Source organism: Argopecten irradians, chromosome 11 (genome assembly GCF_041381155.1).
Source record: "Argopecten irradians isolate NY chromosome 11, Ai_NY, whole genome shotgun sequence".
NCBI lineage: Eukaryota > Metazoa > Mollusca > Bivalvia > Pectinida > Pectinidae > Argopecten > Argopecten irradians.
Window position 1 is genome coordinate 31,203,224 of NC_091144.1, and position 20,509 is coordinate 31,223,732.

Here is a 20,509-nt window from a genome sequence, read left to right on the forward strand (position 1 = left end):
TTAATTTTTAATTGACAATCGTACTCCCCATTTATATTAAACTAGACTTTTAAGTGAACAGTCATTGAGTTTTCTTTGAAAGATGCTCCACACGCCGACAGAGCATAAATGATATTCATCATTTGAAAAATAAATGGTGTTTAATCGTGTGTATATATATATATATACATGTCTAATAAACACAAAAACTAATTAAAAATAATTTATATTGCTTTTGGTGCATGCATGCGCAATCAGTACTTCATTCCATATAGGATATAGTGCCAGGTATTTGTTCAGGATGTAATCAATCATTTTCTATATTTTTAACTTGAAGTAAAATTAGAAGCTCAAACTTTTTAATGGATTATTGGTGTAAAGTAAGTAACTTTTGTAACTGAAGAAAAAACTCAATCATCTATTCCTCTTTTTGATAATAAACAAATACCATTTGTCAACGATGGGGCATCTTTGAATTTTTAATTGACAACTTCACCCAATTGTTATATTTAACTAAATTTTTAAGTGAACAGTTGTTGTTTTTTCTTTTGAATTTTTTACAGACAATTCTATCTCTAATGTTATATTTCCAACATGATTTTTAATATGGACAATTCTTGCTTTTTTCTTTTAAATTGTTAATTGAATGTTTCCCTCCCATTTTTATATGTTTAACTAAATTTTACATGTATATATATATAATATTCCACGTGTTTTTCTTTCAGATTATTAATTGACGATTTTCTCCCCATTATTACATTTTCACCTTTATTTATAACATGGACACTCCTTGTATAGTTATTAACGCCGTTTTATTATATAAATCAGCAAGAACACAGCGTAGATAACAACAACGACCACATTTCAATGAATTATGTGAACCATGCGTCCATATTAAAATGCATGTGTTGGTTACAATTATGCACATAATGCAATTTTTTAGACATAAGGATGTCTAATGACAAATATTAAAGCCATTATTATGACACGTTCTCATATATTGGCGTTTACCAAACCTAGAAGCATATTTACCTCATCGAAATAACACTTTTATCAAATTACACCAAATGATAATGTTTATCATGGACTAAATGCGTATGTATGTAATGCTTTATGGTACCCGTTTTCAACAATTAAATACTTTTCTATCATTATTGTGCATGACAATATGAATTGTAAATAAAACTCATATAGAACTGCTCAATAAGCAGAGGACCAAAATCATTCTCGTGTACTAATTAAAGCAAATACAATGTGATTTAAAGTGAAGGGGTTGTCGAGGGAGACGTAAAAATTTGATATGGATTATACTTATAAACTAATATTTAAAAGATCCTTGATCTCTCGTAACTTTAAGATGCTTCAACGCCGACAGAGATATTTGATACGGAATCCTTTTTCTAGACATTAATAGAATAGGTGTCCGTCCTTCTTGACATGGTGAATTCTGCCACTGAAATCCCAAAAATAGAAATGATGACATCATCGTTGACGTCATCATACAATAATTATATTGTAATCTGTATATTTGTACCCAATTAAGTTAAATAAGGATACTCCTGCTTTCCGAATCATTTTGAATTTTCAAGAAAGCTTTGTAATGCAAAAGTTATTTCCTGTGCTATAGCTGTGCGAAAATATTTTTTTTTTCTTCAGCAATTTATTAAAAACATTAGGGCTTGCTGAATATAGTTAAAACACAGAACACACAAATATAAAACAGTATAAAATTCTGTTTTATGCCATATGCATGTTTAGACGAAAACATAACTGCTGATTAGGATAATTTTACAATTACTAATAAATTTCTAGTCAAATTGTGAAATGAAACAGTAGACTACATCATCGCTTCATGGTCTGACTGTATGTACGTATTTCACTGTACTTTTGATGTTATTGTAATGTTTTAAGCAATACTGCAAAAATAATTTTTAGCTATGATCTGTACTTGTAAAATTAAACGCTATGCATTGTAAAGTATTGTAATTTTCAAAATGTTGATAATTTTCACGGTGAATAAAATATTCAAAACTCTTCTTGATTCGGGTGTATTAAAAATACGGCACATATAACTTTAAAGTAAAAAAAGTGTTATATTTATATTTCAGTCAGTGAATGTAATGGTTAATTCGGCAAATTCCAACGGAAATACTTATTTTTAAAGCGCAATGTACTGGGTAACACTATGGTTAATATTTCAAGTTTACATATGACAAAATTGTTAATCAGTTTAAATGCATATCAAATTGGCGACGCTAATATTATTCAATTTGGTATGGACTGTAATATTAGTAAAAGTGTTTTGCGTCATATTTAATGCCTTGCAGCACTATTAATACTATCACACGTTATAGTGTTGGTTAATATTATGAGAAGATTGACAGAAACATGTGTACATTATGATGTAAATATCGCAAATCAATAAGCAGATTCAAGCATGACTGATTTTCGTTCTAATCGACAATGGGTTACGTAAATAATCTGGTAACCTTATGCGAATAAACACTTCAAATGCAAAAGCCGACAGGCTAAGGCGTTTGCCAGTAGTCCTAGAATTAGAAAGTTATGTGGAATATTAATGTTTCCCAAAATCATCTCATGGAAATGCTGACATTTCAAATGAAATTAAAACACAACTGCTCACAGGTTATCAAATATATGCAAATATGCATAGTGAGTTCAATAAAACAGAATCATAAATTCGATAGACGGAAAAGCTTGACAAGTAACATGTAGTTACTGCCACGAAGAAATCAATTATGATAGAATAATTGTATATGTCCATCTTAGTTTAGAACTATCTTATTTGAAAACAAAAGCAAAAATCAAATGAAATAGGGTACAGGTGATATTGCCAGAGGTTATAATCTTTATATAAACTGAATATAAACATAACAAACATAGCTATTACTGTTTAATGGATGTGGTACACAATCTCCATATACCATTAGATATTTCATTTATAATTATAATCTAAATGACACGATCAATAGTAACATTATATAAAGTATGGGTATAATTTCAATTACGGTGTTATTGGTACATGTACAAAATATATGTTGATATAAAATATGAAAAAAAGTATTTAATATATAACACGATCTCATTTTAAATTACACATCATTTCGACTTGAATCAATACTAGGAACTGTTTTCAGACGTCAGTGAGTGCAATGCGTTCTTGTGTTGGACTATACATCGAATGTTTTATCAAATTGAAAACAAACGAATTCCAAACATATATATATATATATATATATATATTTAATTGTTTCATTTAAAAAAAAGTTATAGTTACCACATCTTCTTTAAAACTCATTTTCGCTTGAAACTATTGTTTTTGGTTAATGCGCGGACGATTGTATCTCACGAACGTTAATCGCCGCGGAAATAACATATAATCGCAGATTCTTTAAAATTGACAGATGTTTAACGGGCCGATCTTTGTTATTTTTACCATCAATTTTAGAAACAAATTTTGATTAGTTAGAAAACAACTCGTAAAATGTACAGAAATATGTAACAATATCGTATTCACAATGTGTTTAATGGTCCAAAAGATTATTATTTTCGTTTCTTTTCGTCACCTATACGCAAAATAAACATGTTGTAGATATTTCAAGCATATTGCATAATCATGTTAAAGCGGTTTCGCATGTTGATGCTATACAAATATCAGACGGAGAGGTGTAAAACTAATAATAATTATGAATGAATTTGGATAAAAAAAATCCACTTCAATCATTTTTTCCATAACAAGATGTGTCTCGCAGACAAAATAACATCTCTTGTTTTTTCAATAGCATAAAAGTTAATGCGTGAATCAAAATAATAATCCTGTTAATTCTCACATTATATCTAAATAATATTCCATATAAATAAATAAATCACCCGTAAATGTGTATATGTACTTGTAAGCCAAAATAATATTAACATTTACTGAATCGATCATTATTGTTAATGCACTTGACTGGTGAAAATGAGGAAAAAAAATCATTTTTGTCACAAAACAACATTTTTGATTTATATCATAAAGATACAATTACAAAATATACAACGAATATTTACAAAATATATTCGCTAAAGAAAACCTTGTAAATAACAAAAATCTACTGAAAAATTGTTGATTAAGCCAAACGCACTTATTTCGCCAATGACATCAACATTTTAAAACATAGTTTCGTTTCTAACCAAAACTGCACTGCGAACTCCTTTCACTATCAATAAAAGTATTTTTATACATACATTTAACGATAGGAACGATATCAAATGGATAAGATTATTAATGTACATAAATCTCTTCGTTTTATTTTCAATTTTTAATTTGTTATGCCCGATAAGCTGTAGTGTAATGAGGAATAACAAAAGTAAACTGTTTTGGAAATCTATTTGGATTTATGAGACCAATACTAATCACTTTAACACAGTAGCCGGCCTTAGGGCTTCTAAAAGTATACTTTCAGACACGGAAGTTACTTAAAGTAGCATAACAACGCGTTTATATCTCCCCTTAAGGGATACTAAGATATCCATTCAAGAAAAACTCTAACATTATCTAACGATGCATCTTCCGGTAAGGCACTATATAAGGGTAGAGGTTTGAGAATATTGTCAGAGCAAGTCTGATCTCCACACAGCAAGGTAAGACATTTACTACTTTATCCTATTGGAACATGGAAACATGATCACGTATATTTTACTCTACATTCAATCTTCACGTGTTCTCAGTTATTTTATGGATTTTAACAACGATTGATTTTTATATGATAACTCACTCTACTTTTTTTTACTATTTGTTTTTAGATTTGTTTTCTTCCTTTCTATCTATGAACCTTTTTTCAAATGCATTTCAGATCGGTCACTTAAAATATGATTCTTGCAATATTACTGTTGAAACATCTTCTAGACAAAGGAGAAAGAGCATAATGATAGCTTTAATGAAAAGATTCAATATTCTATCTATCTTACATTTGTTTCATTTCTTTTTACAGCTTCAAAATGAACAAGTGTATCGCCCTGATCCTCATCCCATGCCTGGTGGCCTACGTTGTTGCCATGGGTTACCCCGGATACGGAGGTGCCGGATATGGAATGTCAGCTTACCTAACCCAGGATACGGTCTGAGCAACTACTACTACCAATACGGAAACCAACAACAGAAGAAGAGCTCCAACTTCGCTCTCTGTAAGTGACACATGCTCTTTTTATTGTTTCTTTTGATAGTTTGCTATAGAATATGACGTGAATTGAAACATGAGGGTATTGAAGTAAGTAGACTAAATGTAGAGCGATTATAAGCAGCCGAAAATGTTGATGATTTGAAACTCTTTTCAACTTTAGATGTACCAACTTTATATACATATTTCTAAGCTGTGTGTCGGCTATGGTTCGTTTGTTCTAACTGCAGTCCATTGATTCACGCATTTGTTCCAATTAATTATATATATATTTGTTTTACACAGTGATCTCTGGACTCCTGTTGCTGTTTGCTTTCAACATCACTGGAACTCTGACTGGTTAGATGTAAAAAAGCGAGGAGATCTACAATGCACTCATTCATATTATGGTAAGCATTATTCGTATTCAAAACATGTATACTATCTTCAAATAGTTAGTGTCGTTGGTACTTTTTCAGAAATTTTAAACGTAAAATGAATATTTCATTGCCATTAAACGAAAACCAAACAAACGAAAATAATAATGAAAAATCTACATTCCAATTACTATTTTTACAAAAACATTAGCAGCTCACTGCACAGTCATGTACTTCCTTACTACACGATCAGTATGGGTTTAAATCTACTTGTTGGAACTTATTTTCCTTATTCCAATAATTTGTAGATTTAAAATTTCAAAAATATGTATTTCAAACGGCTAAACTATTCATGACTGATCTGTTTAAATGTGAAATGTAATCAGACTTGTTTGTAAATGTAGTTAATGCCTAATATACTTTAATAAAATTCTAACGAGATTTATTTTATTATTTTCAGATTCCATACGACAGCCAAACATAGATGTAATATTGCGCGATGTATCTGTATTGTTGTTATTGTTGTTCTATTTATTATTTAAATTAAATATTACCAAAAAATGTACCTCAGTTTTTGTTCCTATTTACATTGCACTATACAGCAGACTTAAGTCTGTATTTCATCCCAACAAAATGTTGCCCACAATACCATGGGTCTTGGATAGTTTCTTAGTTTAGTTGAAGCATGTTTTATTGTGAAAGCAAAAGACAAAAGGATCAGGCAAAAGTTATTACAACTTATAAAAGCCTTTTCCTTACATACAACGACGAGACAAGAGGCAGTAGACCTAGACAATATTAATAATATTAATTACTAAATTTACGTTTTCATTAAAACCAAAATCTTTTGCTGGACTTTATAAATTGATGCACGTGTCTAAAAATACTTTGGTTTATTTGATCAGCATATAACTCGCTGCCACATAGTAAAACTTTCAAACTTACATCAACATTCAAGTATCTCACGTTATCTAATAAAATAATTCTGCAATTCAAATACTTATTACATTGGACGAAAAACGAAAGGCACTCCCATGCATATGACCACAGATAAAATTTGGACTGTTAGTGAGGTTTATGCGAAATAAATCGAAATGTAACTGGCTATATCGATGTCTGAACTTTGTATGTACAATATATGTATTTCTGTCACCAATATTGTGATAGGCTGGACAATTTTCATCAGATATCTATTTTTTAAAAGTTGCTAATGAATGTGATGATCTAGTCGCTTCATCCAAGTCATTCTATATATGAAGAAAGAAGTCATAAAAGAATATTTAGTTTAAAAAAGTATGTAAAGAGGAATTCTATAATTACTGTTAGTTCTTAAAGCATAGTTATTAGTATCGCTCTCTTTTGGAGGAAGAAGTTAGTTAACGGTGCTAAATTATTTTCGATTTTGCAGACTACAAAAAGTTTTCTACTTTTGCGTCTCTCGGAAAGTGTCTCAAGGCCCGTTTCCGAACATAATTCTGTAACAGTTACATATGGAAGTATACCAGTAATAATTCTTGTCGCTTCACATTGAGCTTTTTCTAGTTGTTACAGAATCTAACACCAAACACCCATCCAAAAGCTCACATGCATATTCTAAAATTGGGGTAAAATAAAATATTTGTAAATACGTAATAGAGCAACTCTTTAAAAAATGAATTTTAATTCCCTTTACTGAATGATATATAGAGTCCACGTGATCCCCCCACATTTGAAATAATCATTACACCAAGGTGTATGTTTGTCCGTAAAGTTTAATAATTTATAAGATATGGTGAGACAAAACTTAAAAATGACTGCTCATTATTAATACATAAGCAACGTTATCCACGTAGTACATTAAAAGGGTTCATAACACAATTTCCCCTGCTAATAAATTGTGTCTCCGTGACTAGAATTGACGATATCAGTATTTAGTATGAGGTGTAGTACGATACATAAAAGCTACCCAACAGAATAACTTCAAATTCCACTTTCAGTTTAGTGTTTCTGTTACACGTCAGATTAGGATTTTAAAACCTTAACTTAATCCTCTATATACTATTAAAATGCCCGTATCGCCTGACTACGTAGCATTATTTAAAATCGATATAAAACTCGTTTGGCCTTGTATTTCAATTTAAGAAAGGACATTGATACAAGTGCTACATTGTAAAGGTAATACACACTGCTGTGCTGTCATGACATTACCAGTTTACCAATACCATATGAACCACCAAAATTACAATACTATTAACGTACATATTATAGTGGTAATTGTATTTTCGCAGTTTTAATTTTACAAATTCAACTAAGAGTTGAAAATGATTTTGAGCAGTATTGTCAAAATCAGTATATTCATATCTACTGTGCAGTGAAATGAGTATATACGATCAGACTATGAAGTCAAGTTGTGGTCTAAAATTTCATTTTACATTTCGACAGTATCATTCGTTTCGTTATGTGATTTCTACCGATATTTTTCCATTTTAACACACATATAAGGCATAACAAACAAGAATTTTATAGTGCATATATTCTGTGTTGTAACTAATGTTTATAAGACATCAGACAGGTTTTTCATTCAATTTGAATTATCTCCACAATTTAATTCATCACACATGATGGTTTTCAATAGATTACTGAAAAAAAATATGTAAAATGTTTGCCCAGTTACAGCACATATATAACTTTAGACAACAGTCACTTGTTGAGGAAATTTTATTAAAGCGTTAAACTGTCTTTAGTTTCTATAGATGCCATGGGAAGATAGTTTAATACTTAGATCTAGATTATTAACTCATTTTGAGGCTTTTGCATGAAGGATGTATTCTTTTGAGGTTTCAGCCCCGTTGAAGTCTCTTTTCGACAAAGATCAAAGAAGTTATGAGATTTTCAAATGCAATCTATCAATATCTGTAGCAAGTTGCCAGTTGGAAATTATGTCAAAAAATACAGTTCTTTTCTAAGAAGACTTTTTTAAACAGGAATTTTAAGAAATGTCCCATTTGACGGCCATTTTGATATTGTGACTTTTTTTTTCGCTTTGATTAGAGCCACAGTTTAACCATTTTTTTTTACTTATTTTTGTTTTACTTAAACCATCACTGTGCCAGCATTTTTCGCTGTATCAAGTTAATTTTTGTTGTTAATCTTTACTAGGTTTGTGGTTATTAAAATATTGAACATAAATGTGTGAAATGATACACTTTTGTCACTTTATTTTACATTTAATGGTAGTTTGAGCACTTTATCTTTTTTTGCTGTAAAATATTGAAAAATGACAAATATTTTAATGGGGCAAAAAGTAAGCACACAGACACCCCCCCATTTTCTGCCAGATTTAGAAAGAACAACCCTTTCCCTATTGATATGGAAAATATTGACAATAGTTTCAAACCAGAACTTTTTCTATTAAGGGTTTAATTTGGCAAAAATGGCTGAAAATGATGCATTTTGTACCTTAAAATTAATGGGCAGGGGTAGCATATGTTGTTATTCTATGGAAAAAATATGTCTTGTTAATCATTACTTGTATATTTTTAAAGACGACTACTGGACAATAAATTTTGCAAATATCCATATATATCAAACACCTGATTAGGAAATTATGGCATTAATCTCTCGTGTGTATGGTCAAAACGGCAAAATTCCCATAAAATCCAAGATTTTGTCAACTAGGTATCTTTGAGTGACAATAGCTCAAAAACGAGCACACGGACATATTTTTTCTTCCATTTTCTTTTATGGTATGAACTCTTATTTAAAAAATCTATATGAGAAAAAAAGTTTATTACAAAAAAATTATGACTTCTCAGAGGAGTACATCCTTAATACTGTTTAAGTTAGACAAGGAAAAATGTTTACCAACGACGATTTAATCCACAAGATGGAACAGCCATTTTGACGGTGATCAGTTGACGTAACCATGTCAGCATAAGTGACGTCATAACTGTCACGTTTTGGGTGTCAGTTATTCCACCATAGACTTCATTTAACTTTAGTTAGTTTATATAGTAGAAGTTGCAAGTGAATATAAATCTTTATATCAATAGAGTATCTAGAATTGCATGTGATACTTATAACGGCAAATAGATGTGATAAATGAAACCAATGTTTTATATCTATTCCTAAAAAAAAATCAGTTCATATCAACCGTTAATCGGTAAAAATGCATACATTGGTGCCAAAAAGCATTGGAATTTAAAATATCATATAGGTTAAGATAATGAAAGCAATGGAGTTTAACAGCGAAGTATAGTTTATTTTCTAATGCTGAATATTCTCCAAAAGTAGAGTTTACAGTTTCCCTCGATTACTGTTTATATGGAAATAATAGTCTTTTGGTGTAAATGTTTCAGAGCATTGTTATGTTTTGAGTTTGGTAAAGAAAATAACCATGATACGAGTATTAAGGAATGATAAGCCGTATTGAACAACAATATTTAATTGGCATAAAAATGACGTATATATGATCGAAACTGAAACGAAAACCTAGCTAGACTCATGATTTGTGATAAATGACGTACATTCGCAGTTAAAATGGTAGATAAATTACATCACTAGCGTTCATATTTATAGGTATTTTTACCTTATCTTTCATTTCCATGGTTTTCGCTCGTTTTGATTCAAACGTGTAGCATAATGTTGAAGCCAAATAAAGATTCATTGAGTTATTGAAATGTGGCATTGTCCTTTTTTATTATAGGGTGCTGAGTCAGTAGGGTATACCGCCGAGGCAAACATTGTCAGGAGACAAACAAGTGGCGACATTTTCTGAATGTTAAGTGTAGACATGATGTTCCAATAAAGGGAGATAATCAAAAACCTTCATCACTGAGGCCAGATTGGCTAATGATAAAGTGTACAATATATATCCTAAGGATAATAGCAATTTATAATGCTAAAACACAATGGGACATTAAACATCAAATGATGCATGCTACAGACTAACCCAAAATTTTCTTATTATATAGAATAGATATAATAGTGTGAATTGTTTTCGAATGAGCTTGCCAATCAATCTTAACAGAATACTCTTACAAGCATTATATATGATGTTTCGACCATTTGAAAAATGAGTCATTATAGTCTAATCCAAGTGCATTTGGTCTTAGTCGTCATAGTGGTAGTCTTTATAAATATTTTGATATGTTTATATTTTATTAAAATTCAATGTAGACCATAAGTATCTGAAAATGCATAACAGAGACTAAAACAGGTCAGTTTATACTTAGGCCTTTAAGTGACAAGTTTTATCAAAATCCTAAACCGACATTCAGATCTAGTTTTGGTGCACTGATTTAATTTAAAAGATATACCATATTCAATATGTTGACAACATATGTTTCAGTCTTGTTTGGTCATTACCAAAGTAGTTTTGTGATTTTATGTTGATTTCCGCGATCGCACACTACATTTGTATTTTGTAATCTTTATGACATTAATTTCTTTGTTTACGGTTCGGTGTTCACATCGCTATAAATGACAAAATGTTTTCTACTCCCTTATATAAAAAGGAAGAACACAAGATGAAATTAAATATTGCATCACAGTTTCTCAAACACAATACCTACAACCGGACCCCTTAGTATACTAGTGATTGGATTATGATTTCATTTCAATATTGTTATATGTTACACATATTTTAAAATAACTGGTTAAAGGGCTTTATTTTCTTAATGTTCGTAAAATAAATATTATGACATTTTTTTTAATTTTAAGACTTTTATAACGATATTGAGCAATGTGAATGAGTGTGAATAAGGGATCTCCGCCATATCATACTTATATTTGCTACATTAAGAGCACATTAAGAAATAGAAGGCTTATTACACTCATTACATATGTGTAATAGTGTAATATTTTTCCCAACATCTGAGTCATATGAAAATCTTTCTTTCAATTTCGCTGTACCTTACACTATGGATAATAAAACTTAAAATATATTAATTGAGATTAATATTTTTCTATTAAAAACGTGAAATCAACATACCTGTCAACAAAACTAATAGTATGAGAAGTGATTCTTACTAGACACGGAAGTCTAGACCTAGCCACTCCACGTGACGGTAGGAGAATACCGGCCCCTTAGGGAGTCATGGCACGTACCCACGACCTGCCCCTAATATTACATAGGGTCGGTTTCTTCCTGTACCTATATACGGGTATATAAGGGCCCGATGACCAGTGATAGGCAGAGCTAAACTGATCTCCATACAGAAAGGTAAGCAACCTTCTCACATAGAAGGATCATAAAAATTCAAGAGGGCTAAATATTCTGATCTGATATGAATAATTAACGACATATTGAACATTTTCTAATGCGATTTGTATTTGCATCTAATTCAAGATAAATCGTTCTAGTTAATATATTTACCATGCTTCTTTATACAAAAAATTGTTTCATTTTCAATACTTTCTATTTCTTATATGTTATGATACTTGATTTGCTAAGTTTCATTTGATATTCATTCACTTCTTCGATTTAATGGTGTTTATGTAATTTTCTATGTCAATATCACTCTCATTTCTATAACTTTTTCGTGCTAATACAACTTAAATGAAATGTAATGCATTAAAATGAATTTTCCACCATTTTCAGCTTCAAGATGAACAAGTGTATCGCCCTGATCCTCATCCCATGCCTAGTGGCCTACGTTGTTGCCATGGGTTACCCCGGATACGGAGGTGCCGGATATGGAATGTCAGCTTACCCTAACCCTGGATACGGTCTGAGCAACTACTACTACCAATACGGAAACCAACAACAGAAGAAGAGCTCCAACTTCGCTCTCTGTAAGTGACACATGCTCTTTTTATTGTTTCTTGTGATAGTTTGTTATAGAATATGACGTGAATTGAAACATGAGGGTATAGAAGTAAGTAGACTAAATGTAGAGAGACTATAACTTCGCTCTCTGTAAGTTTTGTTTTAATCTGAATATTGAACATTCCGACGGATCAACGTTCAGTTAATGTATGTGTAGTTATAAAAAATACATTATGTTAATAGGTTAGCATCATTATCAAAGTACCCTTATTATCAAAATTACTAATTATCCTGTAATTTTCCTAAATTAAATTATTTTTCATCAGATTTAACAAAACGATCTATAACAAAACCCCAGCTTTGTTGTCGAACGAAAGATGACTTTCTGAAAAAGCTTGATATTTCTAAGAACTAATACTTTTCTCCTGAATAAACGAAATGTCAACGCAAGACTAATGATAACATATAGATCTGTCTGTAAAGTATCAACATCTTTCATATACATTTTGTAAAGAATCCCTATATCAATCATTTTAATCTAAATCAAATTACTACTCGCATAATTTTTAGATTTTGTAAGATTAAATGCATGGTTTACTATAGATCATGATACCACTGAAGTGTTCAAATTTGAAGCAAAGTACTTCCATGATTGTGTAACCTAAGTTTGAATCAGGTGAATTCAATTACAATTTCCATCGAAGCCATTCTGATACGTTATGGTTACTGATCAAGGTCATTATTATGCTTGAAAACGATTCATTTAAAATGTAAATGCGCCTTACAACCAACATTTGAAAATTGGCCGCCCATAAATTGTTCTTTGTGTTTCCGTTACAGTGATCTCTGGAATCCTTCTTTTGTTTGCCTTCAACATCACCGGAACTCTGACTGGTTAGACACTAGTATAAACGATGGAGATTGGCGAGGCACTCACTCATATTATGGTAGGCATTTAATGATATATACCCTTTAGTTACAAAGACATACTGAGTTCATCAATAAGTTTATGTTGATTGTAATATAAGACATTCATTATTTTTTATAACCGAAACAATGTTAATGTTTTGTACTTGTATATAAAATAGATAGAATTAATATTTTGTTTTTCATTTTTAAACGTTTGAATAAAAAGCATAATTTGCTTGTTGATATAATCAAATCACTTTGAGAATTGTAAAACGCACTTGAGTATTTATTCCAATACTAATGCGTATATATATAATTATCTTATATATTTCATATGTTATATTTTTTCAAAATGAACAAATACTATCGTTTGGAAATAAATTATTAATATGTTGATATAATGAAATGACGAATTGAATAATCCATAATGCATTTTGAACAATATTTTTATAATTCGTCTTTAACTAATATCTCGATTTTTTTAATTCCAGATTCCACACTTCTGACGATGACTGTGATATTGCGCGATGTATCTATATGGTTGTTATACATGTCGTTATTAAAAAAAAATATTATTTTCAACAGACATCTTTTTTTATCTTTTTGTGTCGGTATTCAGTTTCTATTATAAGAGATTTGGAACGCCTTTTAAAACGTACAGATTATAGTTTCGGTGCCTTCCTGTGGCGAAACTATTTAAGTGAACTAATTTTCACTTTGATTAATTTTCGCCATTCAAAACTATACAATGTCTACTTCATCTGAGTGTGTTTGACACATTTTTACTGTGATTTCAATTACTGTCGAAACACACAAATATGAATCTCACGCGAAAATATGTTTGGTTACAGTGTTTTGACGTAACAGTCGGACATGACGGAAAACTTTCTAAACAACAGTAGTACGTACTCTCGGACGAAAAAACAACTTCAGGTGTTGCTTACCTTTCTGTAATATTTAATTATAACATAATAAATTAGGATTAATATACGCTTTATCATATACCAAATAAATACTTGAGATTTAGGTTACTCTTTTCACTTTTGAACGAATGCTATAACTATGATAATTTATAAAAATCTTGAACGGTAACACATTTGACACTTAGACTTAGAAAAGCTTCATACCATGCTATATATAATCAGAAAATATAAATCAATACTCAAAGGTAAAGAGAGCGATAAATTATTGATAATTCTCTCTGTCTCCAGGAATGGCACATATTAAAAACAGTCGAACCGTCTCTGTACAATATCACGTCAATTTTTGACATAAACACACCACATGTCTATGTCCTTATTTTCGCACACTCAAATTTTAGCGCGAAATCCGAAAATCTATTTTGAATAGTTAGTGGTAAATGGTGAATTCGCTCAGTCATCATGAAAGGTTTGTTTACATTTAATTATAATTAATTTTTATTTGTTTTCATACTTAATCCTACTTTCTGATTGGCAGATTATCATGACACCTCAATAGACATCGACGATGCTTATTGATTTCGAAAAAAAATTATCCTTTGGAAAATCAATGGAATCGTACATTTAAATGTATATTGTGTTATCAAGTAGTCTGAAAAATTAATTATAAGCATTGATGCAACTATTTTTAACTTCATTTTGTTAGAAAACTTTTGTGAGAATCCGCTACGCGGATTCACACAGTTTTCAATCAAAAAATTTTTTCATATCCCGATGAAGTTAAATAATAGTGACATCAATGCTTAAATACAAAAAAAATATTTCGCGCCATCATATTTTAGCGTAGCAGTTCTGTAGCGGAAAGCGAGAAAATAAGACAACCTCTAAAATGTTACGTTTGCGGTTTAACCCAGGAACATATTTTGCCTCCTAGATCTATTTACCATGAGTGGCTAGTTGATATGAAATTTATCAAACAGGTTCAATAATTTGAGCATTTAGGCCAGTGGCATATCAGATTATTTAACGAGTTTGATATATTTCATATCACATAGTCACGAGTGTAAGACGCTATTTATCACATAACTTTTAATAATAGAAATGTAAGTAAAACTTCATATTACGAGTCTATTTTACACAAATATAGCATTTTGATGAGGTCGATGCATGGTTATATCGACCAAAGAAAAAATTAGGGCTGAAACGATTCATCGCGATACACATTGAATCGCGATGTTTGTATGTTGATACGATTTTACGATACAGCCTTTAAGCTTGCTGTTTCGGTTCGATACGATGCAATATTTAGACTCACACTTGAAGCAATAAATCTTAGCCATATTAAGATTATCAAACACTGGGATCAGCCCCAAAAGAGGTGTAAACACTCTCTGACCATCTCCCCACCTGTTTTGAGCCTATTAAGCCTGGTAGTGAGCTAGTGTCACTACTCACGTGTGTCTGTTGCAGAAGTCCACCAGCTGGTCGCGGCCGATTTGGAAACAAGCTACAAATATTCAAACCCCTTACAATAAATGTAATGACTACAGCTAGTAAGAATCACATCAATAGCAAACACTTTTCACATTTGTAAATGATTTACTCACGTTTTCAGTGTTAAATAGGCCTACATTGTCTGATGGAAGTCATAAAATTTGCAATCGTAATGGCCGCCATTTTGGCATTTGCTAATGGTAATAAAGGAGTCGGATAGGTATAAAAAAAATCCGGAACAATTTAAAGACATATTCAAATATACTATTTAAATCTCTGATTTAAATACGTATATTATTGCTTTAGAAATATTTCAAGTATACAAATATATGAACTTAGTATTATTATTTTTTTGTTACAGGTAGATGGCTACATATACTTATACTCAAGTCATTAATTTTTTTTACATTTTTCTATAATAATTGGAGAAATTTATGTTTGTTTACATCAAACATAAAAAATGTCTCTTTTAGGTATGATTTATTAATGCTTTAGTTGTACATTTTAAAATCCAGATGTAAAAAAAACTGTTGAAAACGCAAGATGGCACAAAACAGAAGTATCGTATCGAAAATAATCGAGAGTCATGTATCGTAATACGTATCGTATCGGAGTACTGGTGTATCGTTGCAGCCCTAGAAAAAATATTGACCGAGGACGTAGTCCGAGGTCGATATTTTTTCTGTGGTCGATATAACCATGTATTGACCGAAATCAAAATGCTATAATTGTTTTATTATTTTTCAGGATTTTTAACATTTTGAAATGAGTGTGAAACTAAATAATCACGCATTGTAAATTCTGCTTCGTGAAGACAGTTACAATCTAAAAAAACCATATGAAAACAGTACTTCACGCTTTTATTACATGCACCCGGCGCATGCGTGCTTGTAAATTGCATACATGCACATGTACTCCATTAAGCCTGTAGCTCCATGTCGGACACAGTCAATTAAATGTATAGTTTGTTCTCCGTTGAGATAATCCACTTCGACGCCAAATATATATTAAAAGATTCAGATTGACATGAAGATACATTCTCTTATGCTTAAAATTCCGTAAAATAAATATCGTATACATACAGTAGGATTAGCCTAGGCCTTATGTTGTTACTAGTATAGGTGGAATTTTTAAAATAAATATCAAACGTATTCTCGTATTCACTATCCAATGGCTCCAGATGCTTAATGAATGTTATTCGATTATTTCCTACTCTCCTACCGTGTTTATGTTGAAAATTTAAAAGTTTAAACTGTAGTCATCAGCTGGAAGTCATCATCATCTTTGATAGAAACCGAAACAATCAACGTCGTCTGTCACATTTCGTGGTTACGCTTCAAACTCAGGTCATCAAAGCGTTTGTTTCAAAGCGACAGGAACACCAAGCGTTTTGGTAACGTAGATGATAACGTTATCTACAAATAATTCAATTTTGCTTGTTACGAGCATTTTCATTGGCTTAAAAATTTACTTTATCAGCCCATAAAGGAAAAAATGGCGTCGCCGTTTATAACGTTGCTTCTGATTGGCTGAGATGACGGCGTAATGATTTCATAGACAAAAGAGTCCCATAATGAATTTTGAATATTGAAGAGATTGTCTTTAGTAAATTGAATTATAAGGATTAATTTGAATATATTTTTTATGTTATGGAGATATAACACAAAAATCTGAGTGTACTCTCATCATAAACCGCTTCGCGGTTTATTTAGTGTACACTCAGATTTTTGTGTTATATCTCCATAACATAAAAAATCTATTCAAGTTAATCCTTAAATAACCGTGCAATATACTTTTTCTATAAACTACTTCCGGAAAAATCGTGCAATATAATTATTATCGGTCATCACGTGGCGTGTTTTTGACCAATGAGAAGTGACAAAAAATCCAGAAAATAATAAATTGAGATATAATTTGACCAGGAAAATGCTTGTAACATATTATGTATATCTTTGATTTCAAGTTGTGATAATACCTTTGCTTATCACATATTGCCTTTATAGTCATAGGGATCTGAGAATTAGTTACAGTTTAAATCAATTTGGGCCCACCAATATTAGTATATCCGTATGAAAATATAGTTTAATGAATATATTTATAAATGGATTGAAGTGTTTTATCTATCTTTGTATATCCAGTTTATCGATGGGACTATTTCATCTACTGTTATTGTTTAGTCAGTTGTCCGTGTCAACACATTAGAAAAGGCTAGGCTGTTCCATGGAAAGATTTTTTTCTTAATGCATACATATAACGCGCACCATTGAATATGCTAGAAGGCCCAATATATGTTATTCACAAAAAGTATTTCTATCAATTTGATATTAAGGAAGGGCTACCTCTGTTATGAAGTTTCTCGATAAACATAAATGAAAATGCCTCAGCAGTCACAATAACGGATGCAATGTTATCTGACTCAATAAATTATAGAGTCTTGTACAAAGTCCTTTCAATTGTTTTACTATCCGACATTCTATTCCATCGCATCCATATACAATGATGTGGACTTAATGATAACGTACTAGTTAATAATTGATGATAGATGGGTTCCCCGATATATGTGTACTAAACAAAGTGGAAAATGTATTACCATGTACATTTCCTTGGTGCATTTTAACGACATATCGATATAAATGTATAAAATATTGCAGAATTACTCCACAATCTCAGACTCATTTCGACTCAATATGAATGACAATATTGCATTGGGGTCAAGTTCTACTGACCTTTCAAATTGGCTAATCAGATTGCAACTTCGCTAGTCAAGGATACTCTCCCTGAAACCCGTTCGTCCAATGAAATTCACCATCAAGATCTGCAGGCAGTGATTTGATTGGTTATTCCCGAAGGTCACCAGAACGTGACCCCTAATGAGATGTTGTCAGATCCTCTAATATCAAACGCAGTGATGTTAAGGATCTGTATTTTTATCATATTGAAACATGTCATAGAAGATCTAACTGACCACCAAAGAAGGTTGAGACCTTTTTTTCTCGCACCTCGGACAGGGAAATCTCACTTGATACCCGGTGCTAGATTTTTCTATCTCGTCCGATCTGTCTGGTACCTTTACGCGAATTTTGGCGGAATTTTACACTATTCATGTAACAGTCCGCGCATGTGACGTCAAACTCTCAAACCGGTGACGTCACAAGCGTCAGATAATCAATATTATTAGAAATATATGCATTCAGTCATTTACCATGCATTGTTTGGTTGTTGTTTTTAATCATGAAAACAGTATGTACCGATTGATCATCGTTTTCTCTTTTATATAACCGAACTATAGTTTTATGCGGAATGAGTGAAATCGAAGCGCAGATGAAATGGTTAATCGGCTTTAAACCAGGAGGCCCAAGACGGGATAGTTTTACACTCTGAACGCGTATATAGATGGGTTTTGTTATATCTTAGAGGCGCGAGAAAAAAAATCTATTACCTTTAAGTGATCGAGATCGGGTTATCTCAGTCTCGGGCTAAGATTTTGTAACATCCCAACCTCGGCTAACGCCTCGGTTGGGATTATGTTACAAAATCTTAGCCCTCGACTGAGATAACCCGATCTCGATCACTTACAGGTAACAGATTTTATTAATCTAGCTAATCGGGAATGACGTAACTTTTACTAACGTCATCTGTGATGGTTCAAGTCTAAGCTTAAGACTATTTTAGACTTAAGAATGTTTCATGATCTTGGGGCCTGATCATATTATAATTTATCCCCGGTACTACAACCTACATATAATTACATTTCCTTGAATACTCAGTACCACATACTTGAATTAGACTCCAATACTGGGTTTTACACCCGTGTATACAAAAATACATTTTGGATTATTTTGTGTAGTTTGGTATATGGCTTGTTTATGGTAGTATTTGCTACAATGTATGTGGTATATGAAGAACATAGTATTCTTCTTGCAATCCAAAAGACCATTGATAACTTTTTCCATCATACTGTCGGGTGGATTCCATTTTGAAGGATATTCGATTTCATTGTCTGATAAGGACATAATGGTGAAACCATTATTTAACAGGTATTGTTTGACATCGATATGTTTAAGCATAAACTATTTGATGAGGCTTGGTTTACCAGGAGGTGTATTAGGCTATCTGAATGGGAGAAATTGATTTTTCTACGTTTTTACATATATATATATCTCCTTATCTTAATATAATTAAAAACATGATTGTGATCATTCAGTGTGTTACAAAAAGTGATGACCAAGGTAAAATATAAATACTATATGAATTACTAGCTCAAATGAACATGTCGGTTTTTATTGTTTTCTAAATGGATATGATATCAAACTATTGGCCATGAGCTCTTTAATAATGGCGATTGATTTATCAACATTTATAAGCATGGAAGATAAAAGCACTGTTCTGTACCGATATACTTACACGCAATTTTCTTTTCATTGATTTTAAAATCACATAACAGGTTTGGTAACGCATTGATTCTCCAATAACAAAATTAATGCTCGAGTACAGCCATTGAAACATCATGTTGTCTGACAACTTAAATGAAAAACCTCGAAACGATTATAACAAAATATGACATGTACAGATGCGTATGTTCGCAAGCGTACCTTTCATACAATGAACGATGACGATAAGGGGGAGTGCATAAAAATTGGCATATAAATCATTTGATTAACAAAGCATGATACCTATATTACATGATACTAATGGCTAACGTTGCGGTCGTTTAATGCATTGACAATTGTGTATTGATTGAGCTGCACGGCCGTCATAAGCAGATCAGGGTTGTCGACTATATGGTAAAGTGTTGTCACCTACGTTAAAATAATAGTCAATACATAGCAGCATTTATGGTGGTTACATGTTTATTTATTCATTTATCATGCAAAAACGTGTGTTTGTGACAAAACAAACATAACATAGTTGGCTAACATTCTACAT

The 20,509-nt window shown here is 31.5% G+C and overlaps 2 pseudogenes; both read left to right on the plus strand.

Annotated features, from left to right (window-relative positions):
* Positions 1–4,810: 4,810 nt before the first annotated feature.
* LOC138334801 (uncharacterized) lies at positions 4,811–6,077 on the plus strand (annotated as a pseudogene).
* A 5,511-nt stretch (positions 6,078–11,588) lies between these two features.
* LOC138335812 (uncharacterized) lies at positions 11,589–13,200 on the plus strand (annotated as a pseudogene).
* The last annotated feature ends 7,309 nt before the right edge of the window (positions 13,201–20,509 follow it).